This window comes from Trachypithecus francoisi, unplaced genomic scaffold, assembly GCF_009764315.1.
Source record: "Trachypithecus francoisi isolate TF-2019V2 unplaced genomic scaffold, Tfra_2.0 Lachesis_group5, whole genome shotgun sequence".
Classification (NCBI taxonomy): Eukaryota; Metazoa; Chordata; class Mammalia; order Primates; family Cercopithecidae; genus Trachypithecus; species Trachypithecus francoisi.
In genome coordinates this window covers 67,254,106-67,265,885 of record NW_022681470.1, presented here as the reverse complement: position 1 = coordinate 67,265,885, position 11,780 = coordinate 67,254,106, and positions in this window count along the sequence as shown.

Here is an 11,780-nt window from a genome sequence, read left to right as displayed (position 1 = left end):
TACTTTTAATCCCAAGCTTAATGTTTTTTGAGATTCAATACCCAACTGTTGACAACATGAACCTGTGTCTACAAGTACAAGAGGCAGACAAATGTCTATGGAATGAGAAACCTCATTACAAATTTAAGGTGAGTATGTGGTAGCTATGGCATGAAAAAAGAACTAACTATAAATCAATAATGAAATATTTGGAATGAGTAAATGTTATTTATAATGAGGTACAATATTTAATTGAGAACTATGATGTCATCTTGGGGTGTGTGTGTGTGTGTGTGAATTTCCAAATAGAAGTTTGATTATAAAACTTATAATACTTTGAGCTGCAGATTTACTGAAGGCAGTGGTTGTTTTCCTTTGTTTAACAAATAGACTTTCAGACTTAAAATTGCTGAAACCCATTTCACAAAACCTTTTCGTCATTTGTCTGGTAGGGAGATTTCACAAGTAAAATTTGACTTATTCAGATTGCTGTGAATACAATTCCCATTTGGGTTAATTAAAAGTTAAAATTACTGGCTTAAAAAAATAGACCATTTTTGGCTGGGTGTGGTGGCTCACGCCTGTAATCCCAGCAGTTTGGGAGGCCAAGGTGAGTGGATCACCTGAGGTCAGGAGTTCGAGGCCAGCCTGACCAACACGGTGAAACCCCGCCTCTACTAAAAATACAAAACAATTAGCCAGGCGTGGTGGCAGGCGCCTGTAATCCCAGCTACTCGGGAGGCTGAGGCAGGAGAATAGCTTGAACCCAGGAGACAGGGGCTGCAGTGAGCCGAGATCGCACCACTGTACTCCAGCCAGGGTGTGACAGAGCAAGAATCCGTCTAAAAAACAAAACAAAACAAAAAACAAACCATTTTTTATGGCAAAAAGAAGCATCTGCACCCAATTCCTCTTCTATTCTCAAATCTTTTCCACTGAGTCTTTCTTATCCCGTCACTCCATTGAAACTGTTCTGGTCATGTCACCATGACCTCCACGCTGTTAAATCCAAAGGCCATTTTGCATCTAACTTGACCCTTAAGCAGCATTTGACCCAGGTGCCCACTCCCTCCTCCTTCAAATGCCTTTATCCTGGCTCCTGGGACAATACACCCACCTGGTTTGCCACCTGCCTCACTGGTTGTTCCTTCTCAGTCTCCTTTGCTGGTTCCCCCTCTTATCTAGGACCTCTGGATGTTGGGTTGCCTCAAGCTCAGTCCTTGTACCTTGTCTCTTCTCTACAGCCACTTTCTTGTGGGTCTCATCTAGTCTCTTGCCTTCAAATAGTCTCTATATTCTGATGACTCCCAAATTCATATCTCTAGCCCAGGCTCTCTCCTGACTTCCAGACTCCATGTAGATGCCTAATGGGTATCACAAGCTTTACAGACCCAAAACTCAACCCTTATTATCTCTGCTTTCCCAATCTATGCCACCCAATAGTCTCCATCAATAAACAACAGTATTTTTCTACTTGCTCTGACAAAAATCCTTACAGTCATCATTGATTTCTTTTCCTTCATCTCCTCTATCTAATACATCAGAAAGTTCTTGAGAAGCTACCTTTAAAATTTTTCTTGACTTGGCCAGGTGCGGTGGGTCATGCCTGTAATCCCAGGACTTTGAGAGTCTGAGGCTGGCAAATCACAAGGTCAGGAGATCGAGACCATCTTGGCTAACATGGTGAAATCCCATTCTACTAAAAGTACAAAAAAAAGTAGCCAGGCATGGTGACACATGCCTGTAGTCCCAGCTACTTGGGAGGCTGAGTCTGGAGAATCCTTTGAACCCGGGAGGTAAAGATTGCAGTGAGCCGAGATCACGCCACTGCACTCCAGCGTGGGCAACAGAGTGAGACTCCATCTCAAAAAAAATTTTTTTTTTCTTGATTCTGATCACTTTTCATTATCTCTACCACCACCATTGTGGTCCACGCTTTCATCATGATCTTCTGCCTAGGATGTGACAATAGCCTCTTAACTGGTCTCCCTGCTTCCGTCTTTGGCCCTGTCTCCAGTTCAATCTCAGGTCAATAGCAATGGTGTCAATTTTTGCCAAGGCTCTTCCTAGAGCTCCCCATTTCAAAGTAAAAGCCAGGTTCTTGCAATAGCTTACAAAGACTAGAAGTCTCTCTTTATTTCTCTAATCTCACTCTGCCTCCAACCACTCCAGCCACTCTGGTCTCCTTTCTGTCCCTCTAACAGCCAACCTTGCTTTCCTCGGGCCATTTGCACTGGCTATTCCCTCTTCCTGTTGTGCTCTTTCCTCAGATAGCTGCACAGACACGTGTTCACCTCTTCCACATCCCAGCTCAAGTATCATCTTCTTAATAAGCCCTGACCACTATGCGTGAAATTCTAACACTTCACCTTTATAGCCTGCTTGATTTTCATCCAGAGAATAAAATAAAGATCACCTTCTAATCTTTTATGCATATGTTCAATTTATCACTTCTCTTCTTCCACTAGAAAGTAATGTCCATAAAGGCAGGGATTTTTGTCTTTTTTTATTAGCTCCCATATCTTCAGCAACTAGCACAGTGCAAGTACTTGGCATACTGGAAGCACTCAATAAATATATAATGATTGATTGAACAATTGACTGACAGTTTCACATATATACAGAACCCAAACAAGGCTAAAATAGTGCTAGTCTAATCTAGTGTATGTAGAATGGTGAAACAGGCAGTCAGTTTTATTACCTCATTTGTCTCCCAGAATCCTCTGGCCTAGAGCTGCCATCTGCCCCGCAGCCTTCCAGGATCTGAAGATACTACCAAGATTCCCAGGACCCAGTGGTTTCATGCTGCCCTCCCTGCCTGAGAGTCCCAGTACTAGATTTTATTCCTGTGAATGCTGGTGCTCTGGCCCAGCCTGCCTTGCCCCCAGCACAGATTTTCATCATTGCCAAGATGCTTGTGCTAAGTTACAGTATTATACAAGATGACAAAGTGTGTAAAATTACTCTCTAGGAGCCTAGGATATCATTTCTTGGCATAGCTACCCTTTCAGAGTTCCTCCACTTTCTTTCTTATCCTCCTTCAAAACTCATTCAGAAATACTCTAATAGGTATGTGCATTTTACATGCAAGAATTGATCTAGGCACTGCAGGTGAAGTAGAGATTAATAAGACACTATTCTTAGACTTATGGGTTGTCAGTACAGTGAGTAGCAGAAGACAAGCATAGACATGATGGCACTATTTAGTAAGTCGGGGCACAGCAATGGCCATGGGAGTTCCATGATGAGATGATCACATCCAGCTGGGAGAGCTAGAAAGATGTAGCGAAGAAAGTAAAACTTGAAGTTGACCTTGAAGATAGGTAGCTCTCAATGGCTGGAAATGGGGAATGGGTGAAATGTGGAGGAAACAATTTGAGGAAAGCCACGTAGGCTGGAAAGCAAAGGGAATCTTTGAGAGGAGTGAGTGTTCTGGTTAACTAGTGGGTACATGAAAGTAAAAGTGTATCGTAATATAGTGTATGATAATACAGTGTATATTACATAACACAGTGTATCATATTATGCCATTAATATTGTATTATGAATATACATAATTCAGTGTATCATAATATACACTGAAAAATAAGATGAGTTTGATCTGAATTTAATAAGCAGTGGGGAACATTAAAGTTTTCAAACTGGAGAATGATATGATTGAAGCTGAGCTTTAGGAAGAGTAACGTGCAGTGGGGAGCGGTGCTGGGCATTGTGAGTAAGAAGCTCTTTTGGCAGTCTAGGGAGGAAAAGTGCAGGTCTGCATGAAACACGGGGCCTCTGAATGACAGCCCTTTCAAGTGTGAGGTATCACAGAGTTGGAATCCTCAGGATATAATCACTGACTGCGGGGAAGGGAAGAAGGAAAGATGCCTCTGACGTTACTACTTGAGTGACGTTACTACTACTGTGTGGCTAAGTAAACCCATAACAAATGAGAAGCAGGTATGAAGAGAATAGCATGTGTTGGTTCTGGGTATTTTGAGGATGAAGTATAGACAGGGATGTCCACTAGTTAGCTGAATATTCCATTCTAGGTGTGGATATAATATGAGAGCAAATTACAAAAATTTGTGATTATTTCAATAAACATCTCTTAGGACTTCATAAAATTATTGAAGACATTTCAGAGAATTAAACAGTAAAGGGTTTGGGTCAGCATCTTGAAGAATCTGATAAATGCATTTGTTCAGGGATGAAAAAAACATTTTGGGCTTAATGTGTGACTTCTTTCAGGAATATCTGTATTTAATAGTATACAAAGACCCTTTTGGCTAAAATTTAAAATAAAAAATTTGAGAAGTGATGGTGGAGTTTGGGTAGCAGGCAGTCTCTTCTAACTGCCCTGATGTCATGACACAGGAGTAGTTATGTGCTGGGCTACCTCATGTGGTTGCATGTACTTATTTGCCATCACAGGTGGAAAGTGATTTGATATTTCACAACTAATCCTGCAATAATTCCTGAAAAGATGTAAATCATTGACAATGAGCTTGGAGTGTTATCTCTCTCAGGGACATTTGTATTTTAATAGGAGTCTCATAATGCTATAAAAACTTGAATCAAAGCAATTAATAACTAATGACATGATTTCAGATGTAATACAAGCTAATGAATATTATTTCTGAATGGAAATCACTATATATTTATATATGTATGTATATATATAGAGAGAGAGTCCCTTGCTCAAGGTACTATTTTGGAAAACCTATATTAGTAAATAGGTAGGAGTGGTTTACAGTAAACATATCAATCCTTTTTTAATTGAAAAAAATTAGAGTTAAGGTGTCACTCTGTTGCCCAGGGTGGAGTGCAATAGAGTGATCAAAACTCACTGCAGCTTTGAACTCCTTGGCTCAAGTAATCCTCCTGCCTCAGCCTCCTAAGTAGCTGGGACTACACACACACAAACCACAACTCCTGGCTGTTTTTTTATTTTTTGTAAAGATGGAGGTCTTGCTTTGTTTCCCAGGCTGGTCTCAAACTCCTGGATTCCAGTGATCCTCCCGCTCCCAAAGTGCTGGTCCAAAGTGCTGGGATTACAGGTATGAGCCACCACACCTGGCCCTGGCCCATACCAATTATTTGTAAAGAGATGTCATTCTAACATCCTTGGTAACTTTTTCAATTAAAATTTTTCAGTTGAAATACTTTTAATGCTATTAATATTGTATTAGCTAAAAGAGTATGGTAACCTGCTGGGCACCGTGGCTCACACCTGTAATCCCAATACTTTGGGAAGCCAAGGCGGGTGAATTGCTTCAGTCCAGGAGTTCAAGACCAACCTGGGCAACATAGTGAGACTCCCTTCTCTATATTAGGAACAATAATAATAATAATAATAATAATAAGAGTGTGGTAATCATGTGTACATCAACCTCAATATTCATCCCAAGTCTTCAGGGAGAATATGGGTCCTAAGTTAGGCTTGAAACTTGGATGGGACCTGGATAAACAGAGGGGAGGAGAAAGGGAACCTTCTTGTGGGTTAAGGAATAACATTCATGAGTTCCACAGGTAAGAGAACAGAATGCTCCAGGCATGAGGGCACTGGATGAGTCAAAGCCAACTTTAAAAATAGTTATATTAAGGAAGATGGCATTGCTTTTGGAGGGAAAGCACAGAAAGTGGAACGAAGTTATTTAAGCAAAAGATGGCAAAAGAGTGTGTGGGGTATGTATGTATATTGGAGGTGGGGGAGTTCAAACTTTTTACACAATGAACTGAGATAGTAAGTAAATAAGAAAAATGGTGACACATCTATGTTCTGGGAGTATTACCTTTCTTTGTTCCCTTTTCCTTTTCTTCTTCCAAGAAGAATGTTCCTCATTTATCCTCTTCCTTCCTTTGGCAGTAAGGGTCTGTACAGTTTCTTCTTGACCAGAAACCTAAACACATGGGTCCACATGGTGCCAGAACACAAATTCAGAAGTATGAATGACTGAAGAAGTCGAGTATTTCATCCAAAACCTGAAGGCAGATTTTGGTGAGGCCTGGGAGAGGCTATGCAGGGCTGTACGAGGGCCCCCACAGCTGGACAGCAGAGTGTGCCCCAGCTTACGCCTAAATATAACTGGCCATGCAACAGGAGGAGGTTCCAAAAATCATATTAGGGTCAATCTGTTAAAAAAAAAAAAAATAGGCCAGGCACAGTGGCTCACGCCTGTAATCCCAGCACTTTGGGAGGCCAAGGCAGGCGGATGACGAGGTCAGGAGATCAAGAACATTCTGGCTAACGCAGTGAAACTCCATCTCCACTAAAAACACAAAAAATTAGCCGGGCATGGAGGTGGGCGCCTGTAGACCCAGCTACTCGGGAGGCTGAGGCAGGAGAATGGCGTGAACCTGGGAGGCGGAGCTTGCAGTGAACCCAGATCACTCCACTACACTCCAGCCTGGGCGACACAGCAAGACTCCATCTCAAAAAAAAAAAAAAATATATATATATATATATATATATGCTGTGTTCATCTGTTTGTGTTGCTATGAAGGGATACCTGTATGTGGCTGGGTAATTTATGAAGAAGAGAGGTTTATTTGGCTCACAGTTCTGCAGGCTGTACAAGAAGCATGGTGCCAGCATCTGCTTCTGGTGACAGACTCAGGGAGCTTACAATCATGGTGGGAGGCAAAGGAGGAGACTGTATCACATAGAGAGAAAGGAAACAAGAGAGAGGGGAGGGGTGCCAGGCTCTTTTCAATAACTAGCTCTTACATGAATTCACAGACTGAGAATTCACTCATTACCATGAGGATGGCACCAAGTCATTCATGAGGAATCTGTCCCACTCCCAACAATGAGAGTCACATTTCATCTTAAGATTCAGAGGGACATATTCAAACCATATCATAAGCCAAAGAAAACAAGATCCAAAACACGGGCAGTCTGGAGAGAAACTGAAGCTACTTATAATCTGATTTGAAGAGTCCTTTCCTTCTCTATTTGCCCCTTCTGCACATTGTTATAAAAAAGATAGGCTAAATATTTTGTGAAGCTTAATATTCGTTCACGGGTTATATTCATGATACTGCGATGTCATCACAATCAAGGAGTATTTATTAAGTGACTAATAGTCATACTGGCATATAGAGAATTAATCCAACATGGTTTTCTTAGGAACTGGAGGATTTGTAGATATTGGAGTATTTTCTCAAGCTTACTCTTCACCTTATTTTTTTAAATTTGTAATTATTTTTTAGAGATAGGGTCTCGCTGTGTCACCTGGGCTGGAATGTAATGGTGGGATCATAGCTCATTGTAACCTTAAACTCCTGGTCTCAAGTAATCCTACCTTCTTGGACTCCCAAAGAATTGGGATTACAGATGTGAGCCACTGCACCTGGCCCCCTCACTTTATACATACGGAATTTCTAAAAGTCTTTTCATCTTAGTGTATAGCTAGTCTATTTTGTTTTTAGCATTTTAAAAAGATTATAAAAACCTCAAAGAAAAGTTTTGGTAATTGACAAGGGCAAGAATATATTCCAATTAAGTAAACATATGAGCTATATAAGAAAGTATAGAGATTTAAGTGTGGCACTAATTATATGTATTAAATATAATTAAATTTATTTTAGGTAGTGTGCTTTTTCTTGACTAAAATAATTATTACTTGGTTTAAGTGAAATGTGTGTACTTGTCACAAGCATTGATTTTCCTAGGTCAAACATTTTACAATAGGGAACTAGGGTAAGTAAGCCAGTGTTATGAAGGCATAAATTCCTAATTAGGATGAATATATAAGGGAAACAGCATTCACTCATCATTCTTCCTATTTGTAGGCATTAGCCTGGACTTGGTTTAGAGTTTTTTGATATAACATCCATGTTTAGAATGCATGTAGAGTAAACTGACTGTATCAATAACTAGTGTCAGGAGAGGGGAACTAAGGAATCTTGTTCTGGCAGAGAAATACCTGGAGACAAATTAATTTTTGAACATTTCATTTTATATTACTACTTTCTGTGTAGTATAAAATGTGTAGGTATATCAAAGTTTGTAACAAAACTGCTTATACCATCAGGAAGATGTATTTATTTTCAACAACGTAAAGGAAAAAGCATACAATGGGGGTGGGAGAGGGACAGAGAGAGAGAGAGAGAGAGAGAGAGAAAGACAACCTGCAGCAGACATCACCTGAGCGGGAAATTACACATCCTGCACACACAGGCAAGCTCTGCACACACATGCACAGAATTCATCTCTGACAATTTAATTGTTTAATGGTAGGACTAACAAGGAATCCTTTCTAAAGTAATGGCATATAAAGGCTTCCTAGTGAAGTTAATATTCCTGCTGCATTTGATGGGTGTTTCCCATTTGTGCAGTTCTGCCCCACCAGACTCCTGGTGTTTGATGGTGGGGAGACAGGAGGGGCGGTAGTGTCTGTATTCAATAGCAGAATCTGGAGAATGCCTTAGCTTGTGACCTTAGCCATTAAAGCAATAAATCCAAGGCCACGATAGGCACCAGAGCAATTGCTCACATCGGTTGTAATGTCTTGGCTTGCACTCCTAGGATCTGGGCTTCCTGAACTGGAGAATATTCTGAGTACAAAGTCCTGCTTGCCTCACTGTCTGTTTTCTCTTAGTTCACTAGAATCGAGATTTGGCAGCCATTTGTGCTGAGGCTGCAGGACCTCAGTTTGACCAGCCTTCTAGATAATGCATGCATGATGCCTCTGATGCTATAGTTTACACTTTCATCCTGAGCTGAAGTCTCTTATCATATTTCTTATGATTCACCTTGCTCATATCTGTGTTTTAATTGAATCAAATAACTAAGAATAACTATCTTAAGAACCATAAAGTTCTCAGAGCAAAGCCTAACGTGTTCTCATTTTGTAGTTTCCATTCTAAAATCAATACATTTTACATTTTTTACTCAGGTTACCAGGCTTTGGGAAGAAAAGTTTCATTGCCTACATCAGAGAAACCCAGGGGACGTGGTTTGACCACAATAGAAACTTGCTTTGCTCGGGAGTACGGTTTTCCTTGGGTTGTGGATTGACTCCCGCCATGCTGTGTTGGCTCAGCTCGTGGAAGCACGATCTGTGTCTTTCAGTCTAGGAAAAGGCTTAGTAGGCAGAGTGGAAAATGACAGACTATTTTTAACACAAGCTTTCTATCCCACAGTTCTGGGTCTTACTTCTATTATCATTACTTATTCATAGACTTTCATTCCCAAATATCATTACCCTTTACGGTAATAGGATCAGCAAAGCAACCACTTAAAACAAAACAAACAAATGCAGGAATCCAAGTCCTGTACACAGAAACATTTTCTCCACTCTTGCCAGCTCGCTGCCTCTCCCTGACTACCTGGGGGAGAAGTGGTTCTTATCAGTCACTAGGAAACTCAGCTGCTTGACAAATGCCAGAGTAACAAAATGGCTTGGCAGTGGGGAATGGTATGAAGGCACCAGCCACTAAGAGAGCAGGGAGGAGGTAATGAAATCCCAGAACAAACAAGGGAGAAAGTAGGGAGTGGAGGAAGCTGGGAAGCAGGAAGAAAACTAAGGAGAAAGATCCACAATGTGTATTCCTTCAGCAGAGAGCCCTTCTAAAACACACTCTATTTAATTTACAGTGCCATGTAACTATTATGATACCGTGTAATATAATGATTACAGGGTCATATAATTATTCTCTGTTTAATAACCATAGCTACAATGCATTGAGGACCTACTATGTGCCAGATGCTTTTGATATGTTATTTGATTTGCATAACTTTTGATAATGGGTACAAATTATCCCCATTTTATAGCTAAGGAGATTGAGGCTTAGAAAGGCCTTAGTGTCTTGCCGAAAATGGCATGCCTTCATTCAGTGGACCTGGAATGTAAATTTAGACCTTATGAGTCCAAAAACTGTGTTTATAACCACACTTTTTTTTGTACTCTTTCCCACTGTTATACTGCCTTTTTGTTTTCAGTTATTTGTGTCTTCACTCATATACCACCTTGTTCCAGAAATGATTTCAGATGGTAAAAGTGCCTTGGAGTGACACACATATCTAAGCAGTTTGCATAAGGTTCCAGCACTCTACATTGCATATTTGTTGATTGAGCCAGAGAACCTCATTTGTCAAGAGTTCAGAATTCTTTCACTGTGGAGTCCCTTTCCCTTTCTATATTTATTATTATTATTATTTTGAGACAGAGTCTCACTGTCACCCAGGCTGGAGTGCAGTGGCTCAATCACAGCTCACTGTAACCTTGACCTCCTGGGCTCAGGTCATCCTCCCACTTCAGTCTCCTGAGTATGTAGGACTACAGTTGCTCTCCACCTCACCCAGTTAATTTTTGTGTTTTTTGTAGAGGCAGAGTTTCACTATGTTACCCACACTGGTCTCAAACTCCTGGGCTCAAGTGATCTGCCTGCCTCAGCCTCCCAAAGTGTTAGGATTACAGGCATGAGCTACCACGCCCAGCCACTTTCTATCTTTAAAAATAGGCCTACCACAAACTCATCTGTGCAGGATGGCTTGAATACAGGGGCAAGAAACTGGATCACTTAATCTGTCAAAATCTCTTCTAGACCTATGATTCTGTAAAGGACGAGGTTATCATGTATAGTAAGAATTATTTTCTCTTTAGTAGTTAATTACAGAAAAGTGAATTTGCAAGGGGTCCAGACAAACACTACCTCAGTCACTTGATCATCAACAGTGATAACTTAAAGTCATCATCCTTAAGTTGATAGCTTTTACCCTTGATATGAGGTCTTGAAAATGGAAACTTACTTCTGTGATAGTCCTCTCCAAAACCCATAACTTCAGTCTAATCATAACAAAAATATCACACCAATCCCAATTGAGAGACATTCTACAAAATACCTGACCAGTCCTCCTTCAAACAGTCAAGGTCAACAAAAACAAGGAAAATCTGAGAAACTGTCACAGTCAAGAAAAGTCTAAGAGTCGAAGTCTAAGGAGGCAGGAGGACAGTAATGTGGCATCCCTGGGACAGGAAAAAGACATGCAGTGAAAACTAAAAAATCTGGATAAAGTATGGACTTTAATTATAATGTGTAAATATTATATCATTAAGTATAACAAATGTACCATACTAATATAAGATATTAATAATAAGGAAAATTGAGTTTAGGGGATACGAGAACCCTCTGTACTATCTTCTCAATTTTTCTGTAAACTTACAACTGTTCTACAAACATAAAGTCTGTAAAAATATTTTGGCACACACACACAAAAGGGAATGGGCCAAGATTACTGAGAGAACCAAGGGAATGGCAAGATGTAAGATATGTGTTCCTGTCTTGAAACCCAATCCAATCAAGATGAATAGCTTTTTCTTGAATTAATGCAATTTGGTTTCCCATTGATCTCTGGATTTTTTATGACTGGCTTTTGAATATCAGAAGATAGGACCAAGTTGCTGAGGAAGTGTCCACTCAGTTCCTGGTTCCCAGAAGGTAATTGATGAATGAATGAATGTCATTGCAATTTAACTTATAGAGCTTTCCTGGCTCTGGGATGCATATAACTCATATTGGGTTTTAGACCTTTCGATGACAGCACCCCTCTGCCCCTACACCTGGTTTAATGTCCAGCTACTCCAAGGTGTTAGTCTCATTCATAAGAACCCAACAACTGATTAAATTAATTATCTCGGCCGGGGCAGTGGCTTACACCTGTAATCCCAGCACTTTGGGAAGCCAAGGCAGGGGTATCACCTGAGGCCAGGAGTTCGAGACCAGCCTGGCCAACATGGTGAAACCCTGTTTCTATTAAAAATACAAAAATTAGCTGGGCATGGTGGCACATGCCTGTAATCCCAGCTACT